Source organism: Schistocerca serialis, chromosome 5 (genome assembly GCF_023864345.2).
Source record: "Schistocerca serialis cubense isolate TAMUIC-IGC-003099 chromosome 5, iqSchSeri2.2, whole genome shotgun sequence".
NCBI lineage: Eukaryota > Metazoa > Arthropoda > Insecta > Orthoptera > Acrididae > Schistocerca > Schistocerca serialis.
The window spans coordinates 425,606,829-425,626,390 of NC_064642.1; the positions used below are offsets into that span (position 1 = coordinate 425,606,829).

At 45.2% G+C, this 19,562-nt stretch overlaps 1 long non-coding RNA gene across 1 annotated transcript in view; it reads right to left on the bottom strand.

Annotated features, from left to right (window-relative positions):
* LOC126481613 (uncharacterized) overlaps positions 1–18,453 on the bottom strand; it is a 222,256-nt gene extending 203,803 nt beyond the window's left edge. The window contains exon 1 of the long non-coding RNA XR_007587598.1: positions 18,381–18,453. This is a non-coding gene — a long non-coding RNA (uncharacterized LOC126481613). The remainder of the gene's footprint in view (positions 1–18,380) is intronic.
* Between the last annotated feature and the right edge of the window lie 1,109 nt (positions 18,454–19,562).

Below are 19,562 nucleotides of genomic sequence, written 5' to 3' on the forward strand. Positions count from 1 at the left end.
TACTGTAGAACTTGCTAATTCGGGCCGTATTTACTATCTGCACTGACAAAATATAAGTAAAACACAACAAGTTTGCTTCCTAAAATCAACTACTATTTCAAATCACGTCGCGTAAAACGAAGCAGAATGCTAAATAGATGTTCAGCTGTTACCTACACTCGCTTAGCATCGGGATGGCCAACTTGCAAAGCAGTGATCATAGAATAAATAGAGCAGAGGCTAAAAAAGTCTGCTGCAGCCAGGATAAATACGGTTCAATTGACAGCAGAGAGAAGGGGGCGTGTCATTATTAGACAATGCTATTTCTCTCCTATTAATTCACACCAAACACACAAAGACCATACATATTCTGTGGTTCGAGAAGGACTGGGATGTGAGTTAACACAACAAGGAAATTTCGTTATTTCGACTGATTTTCACTTCCTGGTTCCCTTAAGATAGCAGTCGACCTAGAACTGCGAAATCTGGATCACAAGGCTTCTTGTCAGTCTGGCAATGTATCCCATATCACATTTATTAGCAGCATACGTCCTCCCATAGCCTTAAACAGCGGAGCTCCTCGTCAGCTGCACAGAGGAAACGGCGCGCTGGGTATGAGAGCCTCTTAACAAATCGCGGCTCGCCGGAGCTTCAAGCTGGCCTGCGGCGGGTCCAGCGCACAGGCTGGTGGGCTCCCAGAGGCCGCGAGCCACGCCGACGTGCCTGCTTTGCAAAGTAGACCGCCCAACCTCGCAGCCGATAACCAGGTACCGTTCCACTCAGACCGGCGCCGGCCGAGTGCGCCGCGCATTCGCCTTACCCTTCGTCCACACATAGGCCAACAGTCGCGGGCGGGACAGCGCCCACACATTCGAGCCAACATTCGCTTGAGTTCTTACGGAGCCAACGTAAGCGTGTCTGACGGACAGAGTGCGGCCCCGGCATTCGCGGTTTTAAACGTAAACAATTATATTTTGTATTTGCAAGACAAAAAACGAAAGCATGTGAAATAAGATGGCAGGTACTAACTAATACATACATACAAACAGTCCGCTCCTAGACGATGTATTGCATGACATTCAGAATCAGACGACACGGTATGGAAAATTCAATATAGGATCAGTCTTCATATGGTTTAATGCGCCCTTTCCTATATATAAGATACATTCAACCCAGAAAAATTTCAAAGTCAGATATGTGTAACCCACGAGTTTCGAAGAACAAAGTTAAGAGGCAAATGTTCTAAAAATGTTTTTCTAAATAGTATCTAGAATATGGTTAAATCTGAATTGAAATAATCTCTGTGTTATGTGGAACAAATACAGAAACTCTGACTCACTATACAGATACAATACGACCCAAACCACCCAGCCAGTCGAATACACAATATGGTTGTTGGGTAATCGTAAGTTTCTGAAATTCATTCTTAAAACACAGCCTACATAAACCAGCTTGCTCCTGAATTACTTTATCATATGTTCATAATATCGATAGAAATTTTGCAAAATGGTTACCCATGTACAAAAGGATACGAGGATCCTGTTTTACAGAGTAATTTGCCCGTTTTTACATTCAACACAAAGGGCTCCTATTATCATTTGAAGTTATAATCTGAATCAAGTAATTATTTGCCTCTGCCTGTAATTCATATTTTCTAATGTGAAAAATTACTTAATTCAAATTTCCACAAACGAACAAAAATAATTATTGGCGTAATACCTACAGCAGCTTTTCAAAAACCGAATCACTTACATTATAATATTCATAGAAAAAATGCGTTATTCCACATACCTTCCGTTCGGCAACTAAGCTGTCAGCCAGAACAAAAACTTACGATCTTATGCTCCTGATATATCGAAAAATGTTACAGTATAATGCAAACCTTCGTCAAGATTCTCCATCGTCATATTTGTAGGAAGAACTCCTATTAAACAAGCTTTATTTCGCAAGTAAAAAAATACACAAATGTACACAAAACACAGCACAGTTGCAGAATATATATAACAATACATATACTAAAATTCAATATTTTTTGACATGTGCGTGTTTATTTGTACCCTGAGCGGGAACGATTCCGAAAAGTGATTCAGCAATTCTGTAGCTGCCGTGCATCCGCAGTAACATTGCGATTTTTGTGATTCCTCATAGAAAGATTCCACAAGTGTATTTCTTGCTGGTAAAGTTCCAAAAACTCGAGAGCTTACATCTTTCTGCACTGTTCCTGAGACAATATATTTTCAAATGCCCACCCTGGGAGGACAAGAGACAAACAAACTCCGGTTTCGAAACGACAACGAAAGTAAACAACGTTGGAGCCAAAATGTGTGGTTGACGTGTCGGTATTGGCATCAACGCCCTTTGATGTTTCGTCGAAGTACGGACAAGCAACGGAGTCGTACCAACATTGAGGCCAATGTTGAGGGTGGTCCTCGGCGGGGACCTCTGTTAGTAAGGCTGGATCCACACATTGGGGCCAACGTTGACTCCAACAGTGTTAGCCCAATGTGTGGATCACACATTCGACTAACACTGTTGGAGTCAACGTTGGCCCCTATGTGTGGATCCAGCCTTACGAACAGAGGTCTCTGCCGAGGACCAACCTCAATTGATGTACCACGGAGGTAAAGACCAGTATCGTGTCATTATCTGCGTACCGGTACTGACAGGGCCAAATTTACGGACGACGGCGCCCTACACCGAAGACTTTTCGCCTCTCTCTTTTCACCTCTCGTTCGTTTCCGACTTACACAGCATTCTTCGCGACTTTTCTTGTCACTGGCTCCATACTCCTCTACTTGTTCGTTTCCAAACGTTGCGAGCTCCATGCAATCATCACAAGCTTCTGTCTTAAACGACTCCTCAGCATCAGCACCAACAACGATTACATATTCCCGACATATTGTCAGTGGAACAGTGACCAATACAATACTGAAAAAGTTTGTTTTAATCTGTAGTCGTAGTTTATTTATTTTGCCAACTGACTTCCGGTTTCTGTACACAGTACCATCCTCAGGCTAACCCCTGGGATGCAGTCGTCACGCTCGCTTCCCAAGTATCTGACACACCTACTTGGGAAGCGAACGTGACGACTGCACGCCAGGGGATAGCCTGAGGATTGTACTGTGTACTGAAAACGGTAGTCAGTAGACACAATAAACAAACTGCGATTATAGACTAAAGCACACTTCTTCACCAACAACAATGTCGCTTCACTCCTAACTCGACCACTGCTGTCGCCACACATTTTACCGCCTTCAGCGCTTTCATTAGACTCACCTTCTTGTATTCACCAAATATAAGTGGCCTCAAAGATAAATATATGGCAAGATAAGAACCCTCTATCACCGAAAGTAGTTGCTGTTATTGAGAAGGCTTGCTTTCATGCATCCTTGTCGCAAGGCCAAATAGACAAAATAAGGGTTCACTGATTAGCAACCATTTAGAGCAGATGGTCCAAATACCGGCTACCACTTTCATTAAAGGGTATCTTACCAAGGTGGTTGAACATTTCAAATACAATGGTTCAAATGGCTCTGAACACTATGGGACTTAACATCTGAGGTCATCAGTCCCCTAGAACTTAGAACTACTTAAACCTAACTAACCTAAGGACATCACACACATCCATGCCCGAGGCAGGATTCGGACCTGCGACCGTAGCAGTCTCGAGGTTCCACACTGAAGCGCCTAGAACCCCACGGCCACCACGGCCGGCGCAAATACAATAAATTGCAAGAGGAATAATTCAGAAAGATGCACACTATTTAAAAGATGCACAAAATTCACAATTTTTAAGATACGACTAGGGTATTGTATACCATGATTTACATGAATCATCATATTTACTATTAAGTTCCGTGGATTACATATATTTAACTTGTTTTCATGGAATTTGACCGAAGATGGAACACCCAGAAGTGGGACTGGTAGGCGCGGACCGCAGAGGGAACATCCAGAGCCGCAGCGGACGAAAAACGGAGCGGCAACGCTCCAACAGGTCGTGGTGACCGGGCGCGGACCGTAGGGGGAACGCTTGGTACCCCAGACCGTAGATGAAACCACCAGGAGCGGGGTTGGTGGGCGCGGACCGCAGAGGGAACACCTAGAACCGCAGCGGACGGAAAACGGAGCAGCAACGCTCCAGCAGGTCGCAGGGAATGGGCGCGGACCACAGAGGAAGCGCCTGCAGCCGTTGGTGGGGGGGAGGGGGGGGGGGGGGGGGAGGCCATAGGCATAAATACTGGACCAGGTCCACTGCGGCCGGCCCAGGAGACTACAAGTGAGCCCAGCCGCAGCACCCGGACTGACCCCGCTAACGAACACGCAGCACATAGGTAACGATGCACTATACCTCACGCTAACCCTACCTCACCTTGCATGCTCTGTCGCAGCTAGCAAGCCGCTACTGCCCTTACTACCCGTCCTACTGTCGCAGAGGTTTTCTTCCCTTGGCGCTGGCCTTGGCACTTTTTTTCCTCTGCTCTTACAACCGCTACCCTTCAATCGTTTCCGACCACTTCTATCTCCTGATGGACCATGTTAATGAATAATCTTACCCAGACACATGGATAACATCACAGCCCGCATCCTGTGACGCCTGATTCAAAAACTAACATGTTTACGGAGGTGACAGTAGAACTTTTGGTTTGGTCACCACGTTGGTGTGGGCGTGGAGGGTCCCATCCTTTGCTCCTTTGCTCTGGGACTTGAGGAGAAGTCTCAGGTCGCACCTGATGAAGGTCACGAGCTACGTGACCGAAATATCGTGCAAGTACGACGCTGATATCCGGCAGAACACCCGACAACCCAAGCTGTCAATATTTGTTAGGTTTAGAAATAAGTGTACAAAATTTTATAATTCCAGCCTTCATAGCCTTCCTGAGAAAAAGGTAAACTTTAAATAATATAATTTTCAGGAAATGATATTTAAAGTTCCATCTAACGTTTTTTCCTACGTCGCCTCTTCAGTGGCCCCAGATTTGTTCAAAAATGGTTCAAATGGCTCTGAGCACTATGGGACTCAACTGCTGAGGTCATTAGTCCCCTAGAACTTAGAACTAGTTAAACCTAACTAACCTAAGGACATCACAAACATCCATGCCCGAGGCAGGATTCGAACCTGCGACCGTAGCGGTCTTGCGGTTCCAGACTGCAGCGCCTTTAACCGCACGGTCACTTCGGCCGGCCCCAGATTTGTGGAACCTACTCACGGTACTCTTTCGCGTCAGGGCTTCTCTTCTGGTTTCTCGTTTTCTGCCTTCTTTCCTTTACCAGGTCTTCAACCGCCTTTTCTGCTGCAGAAAGACGCTGTAAATAATTTTTTTTGTCTTGAGTGAAACTTTCTACCTTAAAACCCAGTCTCTCTAATACCTTCATCCTGTCTACGTTCCCATAATTAATTACAATAACTGTAGCGTAAGTTGCAATTCTGACAGTTGTAACGGATGAATTTGGATCCTGGGTTTTGCCATGAAACACACTCTTTTAGAAGTTGAGGACCGGTCATAAACCTGTAAGTGGGCTTGACAACATCTAGGATACACTTTGGAAGCCTCTCCTTGTGAAATTAATCCACGGAATTGTTGTTCACCGAGCTAGTACTGAAGTGTCGCTTCAAAAAGTGGGCGCAGCAGGAAAGTCACATCACACATTTAACTATTTTTCAAACACCTCGAATGCGATTTCATCACTAAAACTTCGCGAACTTATTGTCCATGCGTTCTACCAATAAATAAAAAATTAATCGAAGATTGACATTTTCGGCCGATTTCATGAACCTCCCCCCCCTCCCCCCAAATGCAATTTTAAAACATGTTGGCTTTGTAACACTGAGGTTACAAAAAACTAGGTCGGAGTAAATGTTATAGAAAATAGCTTAACAAACAAGGACAGCAAATTTGCCTCGGTAGGGTCCACATATGGCATACTTCCAAAACGCTATAAAAGAGCTATAAAAATAACATCAACATTTCAGGCATCGACGTCATTTTTTAGGAAGCCTTGCCAGTACCGGGAAAGCTAAACATACACACGTAAGATGACATCATTTCAGAACAATGTACGTATTTATGGTTAGAAATACACAAAAACACATGACAATATTATGAAAGAAATTTGCAATAGTCGCAAATTTACAGCTCTGTTTCAGCACCAGCACATTCACTGTGTGCCCACATATTGCATTCACAACACTTGACCCCAGGTTCTCCACTTGAATCCTCAGAAAAGAGACCCTTGCAAAAAATGAAGCTCGCATCCTCAACATCTGGATATTCTCCTAGAGTTATTTCCAGGTCACTGGCGTCATGCACAACTCGTTCCAGAGCAGTACAATCGTTCTCCGAATCTGGGAATTGTTGTATCACTTTTGAAGGCCTTCCCGTTGTGCAGGCTACTGGAGTGTTAGCTTTCCCTTTGCAACCCCCATTGGCACCGGAAGATTACTTCGTCTTACCCTTCTTGAGAGCATATCGTTTAAAAGATCAGACAATTCGTGGCGGTATGGTGTTCCAGTAACGAATAGGAACGTGAAGGCTTACGACCACGATTTGTTGCTAATTTCCTGATACGGGGAAGTGCAGCAATCTCGAAAAGGCTCACTTTCTTTGACTTTCCTGGAAGAGGCTGCGGAGTAGTGGGAGTGGAAGTCGAACATGATGGTAAGGCAATAACGTTAGGAGTGATCTCGGCGGTCTTTGATGACGTAGAACTGCATGTCTTCTCTACTTCAATTTCGGAAGCTAGAAAATCATAACTGGAAAAGATGATTATTCGAGAAAATATTGCAGTTGCTTCAAATGCGTTTACTGCAATCTTCCCAGTATGGATTTTAAGATGTACGTTTCCAAACAGCTCCACTAAGTCATATAGTGTAACAGGACGATGGAAGGATTGAATCCGCTGTCTAACTTCCCCACTACAATAAGTTTGCAGTGGGCTCATGAATGCCTTATCCAGAGGCTGCAGCTTACGGGTGGAATGAGCATGGTTGTCACATGGTTTGCTCTAGCGATATCAGTGTTATCAAAGTTCCGCACGTGAGTAGAATGCCATCTAAAATCAGTAACACTGATGAATCTTCTTTAGGGCTTTTACAACGAAATGAGCAAGCCACTCCGTAAACAGACTATTTTGCACCCATTCAGATGGGTGAGCCCTGCCTGTCGAACCCGGAGGAGATTCTTTCATTAGAACGTCGGTTATGCTCCTTCGTGGAAAAATGACTGGAACAAACTGGGCAGCTGTTCTTATGCAAGCAATAACTGTCACCGCAGAACCTCTCTCTGCAGAAGTCAAAGCTGCTGTTTGCTTCTTGACCTCTGTCCCTAGATATGGGATTTTGCTCTGCACAGCTGAAAGACCTGTTTCATCCACACTGAATGTTCTTTCTGCGGTAAATTTATGCTTTTGGTACACTTCTTCCAAAAGGTTACAGAAGGCTTGGACATTTGCTTTGTTGCCCGCATCTCGTGGTCGTGCGATAGCGCTCTCGCTTCCCACGCACGGGTTCCCGGGTTCGATTCCCGGCGGGGTCTGGGATTTTCTCTGCCTCGTGATGGCTGGGTGTTGTGTGATGTACTTAGGTTAGGTTTAAGTAGTTCTAAGTTCTAGGGGACTGATGACCATCGATGTTAAGTCCCATAGTGCTCAGAGCCATTTTGAGCCATTTGCTTTGTTGAAGCCTAGTGCCCTTGCAAACGTTGTTCCACAAGGTTTGCGAAATGATAAACAATCTTTGTGTCGACCCAGAAAATGATCTAGATAGGCTCTACCAGCGCCATTTGACTTGAAAAAAGTTTGCAGACCATTTCTAATTGCAAGTTGAAATGCCAATCGTCTCAAATCTGCTCTAGTATAGCCGTGGAATTTCTGTTCCACGATAAGTAGGTATTCAACCAGCTGTTCCTCTAACTCTGGACCCAAATAGGGTTTGCTTCTGCAGATGGAGTCATGTCATGCTTTTTACTTAAGGTTTGGAGTGTCGCACGAAGTTCACTAAACATCCTTGTTGCTTTCAGGGTCCCCATTCGCTTTTCGCGGACAGCGCTGCAAGCGATCAAATGGTTCAAATGGCTCTGAGCACTATGGGACTCAACATCTTAGGTCATAAGTCCCCTAGAACGTAGAACTACTTAAACCTAACTAACCTAAGGACATCACACACACCCATGCCCGAGGCAGGATTCGAACCTGCGACCGTAGCAGTCCCGCGGTTCCGGACTGCAGCGCCAGAACCGCTAGACCACCGCGGCCGGCTGCAAGCGATCAACTACTCGCTTTCGGTTATCGTCTCCCTTTGTAACAGTTTAACTGTTTAACACTGCCGTCACTAGGCTGCAGCACCTGTATGCCTTTGGGCAACAACTAGCTCATATTTTGCCCCTGCTCAGTATTTGAACGATTTTCTCTACAATAATTTATTAAATGAAAGTATACGTTATGTAACTTGAGTGTAGAGAGGATTGTTGCCAATGTAGTACAATTTTCACTTGCACTGATCTCTATCTGTGAACAACGATCAAGTCTTGAATCCAGTGAACGATGTGGCCGTGCGGTTAAAGGCGCTTCAGTCTGGAACCGCGTGACCACTACGGTCGCAGGTTCGAATCCTGCCTCGGGCATGGATGTGTGTGATGTCCTTAGGTTAGTTAGGTTTAATTAGTTCTAAGTTCTAGGCGACTGATGACCTCAGAAGTTAAGTCGCATAGTGCTCAGAGCCATTTTTGAACCAGTGAACGATGACGTGTTGTTACTGTAGAACAAATTGCTGATAGATTGTCTGAGTGGAGTCGTGCGTCCCTTTATATCTGCGTTTGGCGGATGAATGTATATATAGGAACTATCTGAGTGGCGCTTGGTGTAAGCATAACTTGTCTGTCTTTTCTGCGCGATCTACGGCGTCTGGCCGCAACTACGTCGCGTCTCTCTGGAGGCTGGCTTTGCCGTGTGGCGCCCCGTCTGTGTATGGCTCCGTCCCGTGTCTTCTGGCGAACACAGTACAAACTGACTTTTAATTCTTTACTACCGATCGGATGGATCGAATTTGTGTTTCCACGCTTAGGAAAAAATTCGCCACATCTTTTAGATTTAACGGCATCTTCCCTTTTGCGTTCAAAAGTTCGTTTGTATTCTGTGCACCACTTAGCTTCTACACCTCGGTCATCATGTTCGATAGATTACTTTATAAAAAAGAAAAAAGTAATAGCTATTATGTGCAATGATGATAACTAACAACCAAAGCAATATTAACTTGTACACGGATCGATGCGAAACACAGTTATACAGCAACTGCGATTTCATCTGTTTTTCTTCAACTGAATGCAGCAATGAACCAAAAGCTAGGCAATCAGCACTGCCACTGGATGTTGCCTTGCCTTCCGAATCTTCAAATTAGACGCAGTCTTTTCTCTATGTGACATCAAGTCTACGAAAAATATCAGCGACGATCGAAGTCTCTCGGTGCTCTAGGTCGGGGCCTACCCAGTCTATGTATAAATCTGGACCTGTGTATTGTTCGTTGAAAGATAGTGAATATGTAGACACCCTTCTGTTATGTTGAATACCAAAGATCTGGCAGACAATATTAATTTCAGACTTTTTTGTACATGATGCAGTTATTAGTAATGAAGTATAATGAAGTGCTACGTGACAAATTCTGCACAAACATCCAGTCAAGTTTAAAGTGGTGCAAAGTTAGGTAACTTGCTTTCAAAGTTCAGAAATGTAAAATCGGGCACATCACATAACACAGAAAAGTAATATCCTAATATTGCAGTATCAGTGAGTCACAGTTGAAATCTGCGAAGTCATAAAAATACTTGGATGTAACAATTTACAGGGATACGAAATGGAATGATCACATAGGCTTACTCGTAACTAAGGAAAGTGGCAGACTTAGGTTCATTTGTAGGATTCTAGCAATATGCAGTCAGTCTACACAGCAGATTGCTTACAAAACACATGTGCGTCCCATCTTGCTCAAGCGTGATATTGCAATGCATGCATGTCGGAAGAAACTGGTACTGTGGTGACTACAGCTGTTATGAATTACATGAAATGTGTGAATTTTAAAATACATGAAATGTATTCGCAGTTGCGAATGTGGACAACACTGAAAATTTGTGCCTGATCGGGAGACATTTAATTTGAAAGTCAATTGTCCGGTATCAGGGGATAAATATGAAATTGGAGTGCACACACGTCCGAAGGAACAGGCACACAGACGATGACATATGGACGTTTGGGTTTGGCCGTGAAGCGTGTTCCGATAGCCGAAGTTGTTAAGGCGACCGCTCGCAACAAATGGGAAATCAGGGTTTGAGTCCCGATCCAGCACAAATTTACAATGTCGTCGTTCCATTATACAACTGAAGGCTGTTTATAAATTTATCTGCGAATACATTCCCACACGTTACTCAAGTGTGTGTGGGACCCGTACTAAAAGCACTAATGCGGGATATTCAGTGCACCTTTGTAGGTGGGCAGCACGAATAATCACAGGTTTGTTTGGCTCATTGGAAAGCGTCACTGTAATGCTGAGAAACCTGAACTTGTGGGCGACTGAAATCAAGAGTTAAACATTTCGCGAAAGTCTACCTACAAAGTTTCGAGAATAAGTAGGAAGTCAAACATCTAGCAAAATACAACAAACCGCTTTGTCCCTCTCCCGCAGGGACTGTGAAGACATGATTCGGCTAACTACAGCTTTTTTCTTTTTTTTCTTTATTGTTATTTCATCCCTCCTTGCCCCATATAGACGGCGGGGGTTGGAGGGGAGGGGTTGGATGGGGTTGGGCTGTTTGCCGTACGGTCAACCCGCTCTTCAGCCAATTGACACAAAAATCCAAATGAGATGAAGGAATAACAGAAAGAAAGGTGAGATATTTACAATGAATTTAACACTATTTAAAGGTGAAAATAAAATGGAATTTTTTATATATGAAAGACATGATTTGCCTACTTTTTCTTAAAATAGTAGTAAAAAAAGCTGAAAACGGGAACATAATAAGATAACATTTAAAAATACCCTAAAAGGTCTCGATGCGTAGCACGGATATTAAAAAGAAGCACTTCACTGAGGCTAAACCTGGAAGAACCTGCTCCGGGGTAGGTAGTCTGTTGTTGAATGGAAGTAGCATATTGATGCAGGACTGGTGCGGGTGTATAGGAGGGGTGGAGAGAGGGATAGGAGTGGCTGATAGGATACAGAGGAGTTGGAGTAGAGGGTCATTAGTGAAGCTAAAATCTGATGATGAAAAGGGGCAAGGGAAAGAAGGGTGGAAGGGAATAAGGGGGTAGGGGAATATGGGGAAGGGAGGTAGAGGGAGTCCTGACGACATGGAAGAGGTGGGATGGTTTTTAAGTTGGTAGGATGGGTGTGTGTCAGGATGGAGTTCATGATGTGGGAGGGGGAGACCAAGTTCCTTCATGAGAGTATGTGGAGGTTATGTTGATGTAGGGTTGGTGGGATGTGTCGATAGCGACGCGGCAGCGTACTAGGGTTGGAAAGTAGAGGTGAAACTTTAGGATTACTGGGGGAGGCGAGTTGCGCATGGTGCAGTTCATTTGAACGTGTTCAGTGTGATAGAGTAGAGGTGGGAATTTGGTCCATGTGGAGAAAGAAAGACAGATGCGGAAGGTGAGGCGGAGTGCATGGCGTTCAAGGATCTAGAGGGACTTATAGAACTTGTGTGGTGGGAGGGGGGGGGGGGGGGGAGGGGGAATATCCACGCAACATTTTCATAGCAAAGGATTGGTTAGTAGATGAGGTTTCACAATCGTTGGTTAGTCTGGGGGAGGGGACCAAACAGCGAGTTCATCGGTCCTATCGGATTAGGGAAGGGTGGGAAAGGAAATCGGGCGTGCCTTTTCAAAGGAACCATCCCAGCATTTACTTGGAGTAATTTAGGGAAATCACGGAAAACCTAAAGCAGGATGGTTGGACGCCGGTCTGAACTGTTGTCATCCCGAATTACCAGCCGCTGTGGCCGAGCGGTTCTAGGTGCTTAAGTCCGGAACCGCGCTGCTGCTACAGTCGCAGGTTCGAATCCTTCCTCGGGCATGGAAGTATATTATGTCCTTAGGTTAGTTTGGTTTAATTAGTTCTAAGTCTAGGGGACTGATGACCTCAGATGTTAAGTCCCACAGTGCTCAGAGCCATTTTCTTCCCGAATTCGAGTCCAGTGTGCTAACCACAGCGCCACCTCGCTCGGTGTTTCACAATGGTTGACAGGCTAGTTACAGTTTTTTTTTTTTTTCTTTATTGTATTTCAATTCCCCATCGGGGCGGGCTGGCAGCAGCATATGCGCTGCTCTTCAGCCGAAAGACATAGAACAAAACAATAGAAGACATTTAAAAACAGCAAAGGAGAGAAGAAGGCAAACATAGATATAAAAAGGGAGAACATCATGGAAGGCAATAGACAAAGAAAAAAAACGGGGTGACTGTAAAATGGAGATAAAAAACTGTTTAAAAGTAGCACACACAAAAAGCCACACACTGCGACGATTAAAAGAACACAAGGCACAGTATGACTGGAGCATAAAGGTGTTGACGGATGGCATAGCACACAATGTAACACTGACGGCGAACCTCAAGGCAGTACACAATTAAAATCACACCTCTTGACGCACACGAGAAACAGCACTAAACACAACACTGATGTGGCACACTGATGATGATCAATACAGAGGATCTGCCAGGTTCAAGGAGATGAGGGAGACCTGAAGAAGGGAGGGAGGGGAAGAGATGGGGGAGGGGAATGGGGGGCGCGCGGAAGAGGGCCAGGTAGGGAGGGATGTGGGAAGGAGAGAGGCAAGTATGGGGTGCAGGGTCTCAGGGGAGGGGGGGGGTGGAGGAAAATCCGCTCTGGGAGAAGGAGGAAAGAGGAGAAGGGGGCCCTGGGGAGGGGGGGGGGGGAACAAGGCCGGGTTATAGTTGGAAGGAAGGGTATATGTCACGGCGAAGTTCGTCATCCGGGAGGGGGAGGCGTTGGAAATTGCCCTGATGAAGGAGATGGAGGGTGTGGAGGTGGAGAGAGGGAGGGATACAGCGATAGAGGCGAGGCAACGGGCGGGGGGTGGAGAGGAAGGAGGAAACCAGAGGGTGGGGGGGATCAACCCTGCGAACAATGTAAAGGATGCGGAGATGTTGGAGGAACAAGAGGAGGTGGGGGAAGGGGATCAGTTCATACAGGAGCCGTGTGGGGGAAGGAAGGCGGCTACGGAAGGCAAGGCGGAGCGCATGGCGTTCAAGGATTTGGAGGGCCTTGTAAAAGCGGGTGGGGGCGGAGATCCAGGCGACGCTGGCATAACAGAGGATAGGACGGATGAGGGATTTGTAGGTGTGGAGGATGGTAGAAGGATGCAATCCCCATGTCCGGCAGGACAGGAGTTTAGCAGGCGGAGGCGGGAATGGGCTTTCTGCTGGATGGTCAGGAGATGAGGGGTCCAGGTGAGGTGTCGGTCAAGGGTGAGGCCAAGGTATTTCAGGGTGGGGGTGAGTTGGATAGGACGACCATAAAGGGTGAGGTAGAAATCATGGAGGCGAAAGGAGCGAGTGGTGTGGCCTATGATGATTGCCTGGGTTTTGGAGGGGTTGAGACGGAGGAGCCACTGGTTACACCAAGTGGTGAACTGGTTAAGGTGGGTTTGGAGGGTACGTTGAGACCGTTGAAGGGTAGGATAGAGAGCCAGGAAGGCCGTGTCATCAGCATATTGGAGAAGGTGGACTGGTGGGGGTGGCTTGGGCATAGCTAGTTACAGCATGCAAAGAGCTATTCAAACAATCATTCTTACGCGTTTCGTACGAGAATGGAACTGGAAGAAATATCAATATGTGGTAAGATGCGTAGTTCCTCTGTCATGCACTTCACGGTGGTTCGCAAATGTGGATACAGATGTAGATTTTGATCTTGCAGAACGTGGTACGAAATATAATTGGTGAGGCTTTCGCGACGACTTTTTAAAGAGTTACCTGTTGGCGATCTTTTCGAGATGGCGCCACCAGCAATAGAGGATGAATCTCTGACAAAACTAGTCGCTAGTGCTGGTGAAACGTCAGAAAAACCGCTGAACGACCGTTCGCCAACAATCCCGAGAAAATCCCCAACAGCTATTGCTACAATCACTGAAGACACACTTATCAACGTTTGGGAAGAACTCGGCTACAGATTTGATGTGTGCCGTGTGACAAATGGTGCTCACATTGAACATTTATAAGGTTCTTGGTAAAACTGTTTGAGTTGCTCTTTCATTTGACATATCATTTATAACTGTAAGTTTAATGTAATAAATATTATAAAGCGTTAAAACCCCAATAGTCATTTTTAAACCCCTGTATAATCAACCCATTACAACAATACAAATAATCAACAAAGCCATAGAATCAACTGACGATTCCTTCTGTCAAAAATTCTTGGAGCCAACCATATATTTGTGATGGTATTAACATGTGGTATCACATTCCACTAAAATAGGTCCAGAAAAAAAAAAAAAAACACATTGTTCTTGCTTCCAAGAGCCACTTGCCAATACGAACATGGAACACTTCGGCCAAATTTCGGCCAGAGCTAAACAAGAAAAACATATATGTTCCTCGAAGCAGTCTTTCGAGTGTTTACATTTCAAATCAAACACAATATTTCGAAGAAAATCGTATTTTCAGAAAGCTGAAGTAACTGATTGCAGATTTTTCGCCTTAAAGATCCAAAAAACCGATTAAATGACACAATTTGGATAAAAACAACATTATCCTTCGTAGTGTAGAATTAGAAAACCGCAGTCACATTCACTGCTACAAGTTTACGCTTCAGAATTAGTAACATGTTATGCACCTTACCAGAGTGGGAGTACAGAAACTGGTTACTCACTTGACGAGGAGGAAATGAATCTGATAGTATCCTATCGTATCAGGACACGCAAATTGGCCGGTATTTTATACAGCTTAATTACACTAAGTACGTAATTAGCTTACACTCAGTTTGTACTTACGGTGTAGCTAACCGTACAGGGTGTACCAGGAAGAATGGTCTATATTCAGGGATTTGACAGGAACGAACATTCGAGCAAAAAGTATAGTAAATGTAGGCTCTGAAACGCGTACTTGAGGAGCTATGAGCACTTGTTCAGAAGAAGAGATGTGTTTCGGAGTAGTTCTTAAGGCACGCATTTTAGAGCCCATGTTTACTAGTCTATTTTGCTTCGAATGATCGTTCCTGTCATATTCTAAATATTGACCATTCCCTCTTGGACACCCTGTATGTGCTTCAAACTCAGGACACGTCGTACCTTTTATTCTCATCGTCAAAATAAATGAGAGTCCTACTTATTACACAGTTTTTAGGAGAAGCAAAGCAGGCGGTACTGTACGTCCAAATATTTTATCGGCGCTCTCAAGTTTCTCAGAGTGTAATACTGTGACGAATCTTGGAGGCTACTGTATACGTGCTACGTTATTCTGCGCAGATACTAAGTCAGCTAAATAACCCCGAAATACTTCGCAAAGAAAAATACACGCACTCAAAAAATAGAGGTTGGGCCGTGAGAACTTGAGAGGCAGTACTTTCATTACACACGCTGACTTGCTGCGAAAAGATTTAGAGTCGCTAAACTATGCATTTCGCGATGCGTAAAACTGTTACAGTCTTTGGCCGCTGGATTCGGAGATTCACAACTGTAGTCCGTCGCTTTATACATACAAATCCGAGAGTAACAATGTCCTGCGATTTGGCATGGAACGATCTCATGGATTCAGATGGGTGCAGAAAAGTACAAATTGTAGGAAATCAGAAAACTGCAGTTTGTCTTCGTTCGCTCATTCGTTCATTGTGTTCCGAAAGTTCCCACCGAGAAAAAGTGTGGAATGAGTGAAAATGTACATTAACAGAACACAAGCAAATTGTAGAAATTTATCCTGCAGGCTGCATTAATAACAATCTACTACTCTACTGGTTGATACTATATGTGATTACGCCAGCTATATATAACCAAGTAAGTTAGAATCAAAAGTTGATTCTGATAAGAGGTGTGGCTCCCACAGCTATTTTAAATACACACCTCCGATTGGTGGCTTAATATTTGTGAAAGAAAATATCTATTTTACACCGGTAACAACAAAGGCCTGTTTATTGTACAATATTATTTGTCACGCAGCTTAACAATAAATTCTGCTACTTGCCAGATTAGCAACAGAGCGCTTCAATCCTTGAGTCTAGTCACTCAAACAGTTTGCAGGAGAAGTGGTTAGTGATGTTTGTTTCCAGTTTTCTTTTGAATCGATTGCTTTATTTTAGATGGGAGATTGCTGAATAGCGGTAACCTTATACAGCAACAAAAGTCATTACAAAGTAAATGTACTACAACTTGTAGTGAAATACTCGTCAGGTTGAGAAAACAGAGGAACTGAAGAATATGCAACGAAGTACAGCGTGGGTGGTCACTGACTTAAGGGGTAGGTGTTACGTCAGAGAAGCTCTGAAAATAATACCCAAAATGCCTATTACTCGCGATAATCTACTGATGTTCTTTCACAAATTGTCTGTTCCTTCCACAGCGATTTCTTAGTGATTATAAAGATCTCTACATCTACATCTACATTTATACTCCGCAAGCCACCCAACGGTGTGTGGCGGAGGGCACTTTACGTGCCACTGTCATTACCTCCCTTTCCTGTTCCAGTCGCGTATGGTTCGCGGGAAGAACGACTACCGGAAAGCCTCCGTGCGCGCTCCAATCTCTCTAATTTTACATTCGTGATCTCCTCGGGAGGTTTAAGTAGGGAAAGGCAATATATTCGATACCTCATCCAGAAACGCACCCTCTCGAAACCTGGACAGCAAGCTACACCGCGATGCAGAGCGCCTCTCTTGCAAAGTCTGCCACTTGAGTTTGCTAAACATCTCCGTAACGCTATCACGCTTACCAAATAACCCTGTGACGAAACGCGCCGCTCTTCTTTGGATCTTCTCTATCTCCTCTGTCAACCCGACTTGGTACGGATCCCATACTGATGAGCAATACTCAAGTATAGGTGGAACGAGTGTTTTGTAAGCCACCTCCTTTGTTGATGGACTCTCCGAATGAATCTCAACCTGGCACCCGCCTTACCAACAATTAATTTTATACGATCATTCCACTTCAAATCGTTCCGTACGCATTTTCTCAGATCTTTACAGAAGTAACTGCTACCAGTGTTTGTTCCGCTATCATATAATCATACAATAAAGGATCCTTCTTTCTATGTATTCGCAATACATTACATTTGTTTATGTTAAGGCACTGCATTTCGCTGCAATATTCTAATGCTGGAACTTCTATGTATACCACAGCATCATCCGCGAAAAGCCGCATGGAACTTCCGACACTATCTACTAGGTCATATATATATATATATATATATATATATATATATATATATATATATATATATATTGTGAAAAGCAGTGGTCCCATAACATTCCCCTGTGGCACGCCAGAGGTTACTTAAACGTCTGTAGACGTCTCTCCATTGAGAACAACATGCTGTGTTCTGTTCAAACAAATTTCGGGCTTGCATGCGTGGAAAACTTGCATGCGCAGAATAGTTACAGTACGCTATATATTGCGGAACGGAGGACGTTTTCGCCAGTCTGCGACGGCTCACCTGAAGATGACTGGCAGGTGCCCAGTTGAAATATCGTGCGAAGTATTGAACGACGACCGGCTGCAAGCACGAAATTTGATTGAACAGTCAATTCGCCGGGAAAATTTTAAAATTCACATGCTGTGTTCTGTTTGCTAAAAATTCTTCAATCCAGTCACACAGCTGGTCTGATATTCCGTAGGCTCTTACTTTGTTTATCAGGTGACAGTGCGGAACTGTATCGATCGCCTTCCGGAAGTCAAGCAAAATGGCATCTACCTGGGAGCCTGTATCTAATATTTTCTGGGTCTCATGAACAAATAAATCAGTAACACTCTTCCACTTACCTTTCGGTAACTTGTAGAAGACAGAAGTAAAAATCTTGCAAATGTTTACCAAAGCACTTTCAAAACAAGTAGATACGCCGAAAGTTTCAAAATGAGATCTAATGTGCACTTCTGTTGACACGAATTCGCTTTAGAAACATTCAGATTGATCTTATGTCAAAATGCTCTCTGATATCCACCTACTTATTTCAAAACACTTCCCGAGCTATCACTGAGATTTTAGTGCGTGCCTGCAGTCATCTTGTGCTATAAATTCTGTACGTGACTTTTTCATCCTCCCCAAGCGTCGGAAGCTATGCAAGTGTAAACCCAGTCTCATTTGAAGAGTGTCAGGACAAATGCTGTAGTCTATGACCATCCGGACGAGAAGCGCGCGTTAGCGGGGAGTTTGAACGACGCACAGGGTGCGTCGGCCAGGCCGCGCCGCCGCCTACCTGTTGAAGACGTCGCCTCCGCGAGCTGACTGAGGACTGCGCTGTGCCGACTGCTGCGCGTGCGCCGTGTGTCGGAGTTCTGCCAGCCGCCGCGCTCGAAACTCCACACAGACGAGTACTCCCGCGCAGCGCGGCCCGCGGCGCCAATGGGCGCCCACCTGGCCACGTGACGTCACGCAGCTTTCTACCGTCAGTGGCGCAATGGCCGCTCGGGGTGCGGCGTCACGCTGTCCGCGGGTCACTGCGAGCTTTGGCGCGTGCGGGTTTGCGCGGAGGAGCGCAGCTGACTAGCGCTTCACAGGGAGCGCGACGTACGCTGGAGCGCTCCTCACTTCAGAATCGAGCTTTCATTCTTAACTTACTAGGTTCTGAACTGAAGTGCCAAAGAAACTGGTATAGGCATTCGTATTCAAATAGAGAGATATGTAAACAGGCAGAATACGGCGCTGCGGTGGTGGTGGTGGTTAGTGTTTAACGTCCGGCCCCGGTAGCTGAGTGGTCAGCGTGACGGAATGTCAATCCTTAGGTCCCGGGTTCGATTCCCGGCTGGGTCGGAGATTTTCTCCGCTCAGGGACTGGGTGTTGTATGGTCCCAATCACCATCACTTCATCTCCATCGACGCGCAGGTCGCCGAAGTGGCGTCAAATCGAAAGACCTGCACCAGGCGAACGGTCTACCCGACGGGAGGCCCTAGCCACACGACATTTCATTTTTCAGTGTTTAACGTCCCGTCGACAACGAGGTCATTAGAGACGGAGCGCAAGCTCGGGTTAGGGAAGGATTGGGAAGGAAATCGGCCGTGCCCCTTCAAAGGAACCATCCCGGCATTTCCCTGAAACGATTTAGGGAAATCACGGAAAACCTAAATCAGGATGGCTGGAGACGGGATTGAACCGTCGTCCTCCCGAATGCGAGTCCAGTGTGCTAACCACTGCGCCACCTCGCTCGGTCGGCGCTGCGGTCGGCAACGCCTATGTAAGACAAGATTAGATTAGATTTACTTTCATTTGATCCATAGTGAGGAGGTCCTCCAGGATGTAGAACATGTCAGAAAAACAACAATACATGACAATTATTTACAACTCAAACAAATAAGCTTGTAGTGACGCTACCGCTCGCTAATTCAAGCTCGCCGGTGTGCGTGTGTCTGTGGTGTGTGTCAGTGCAGTGCTGTGCGGTCG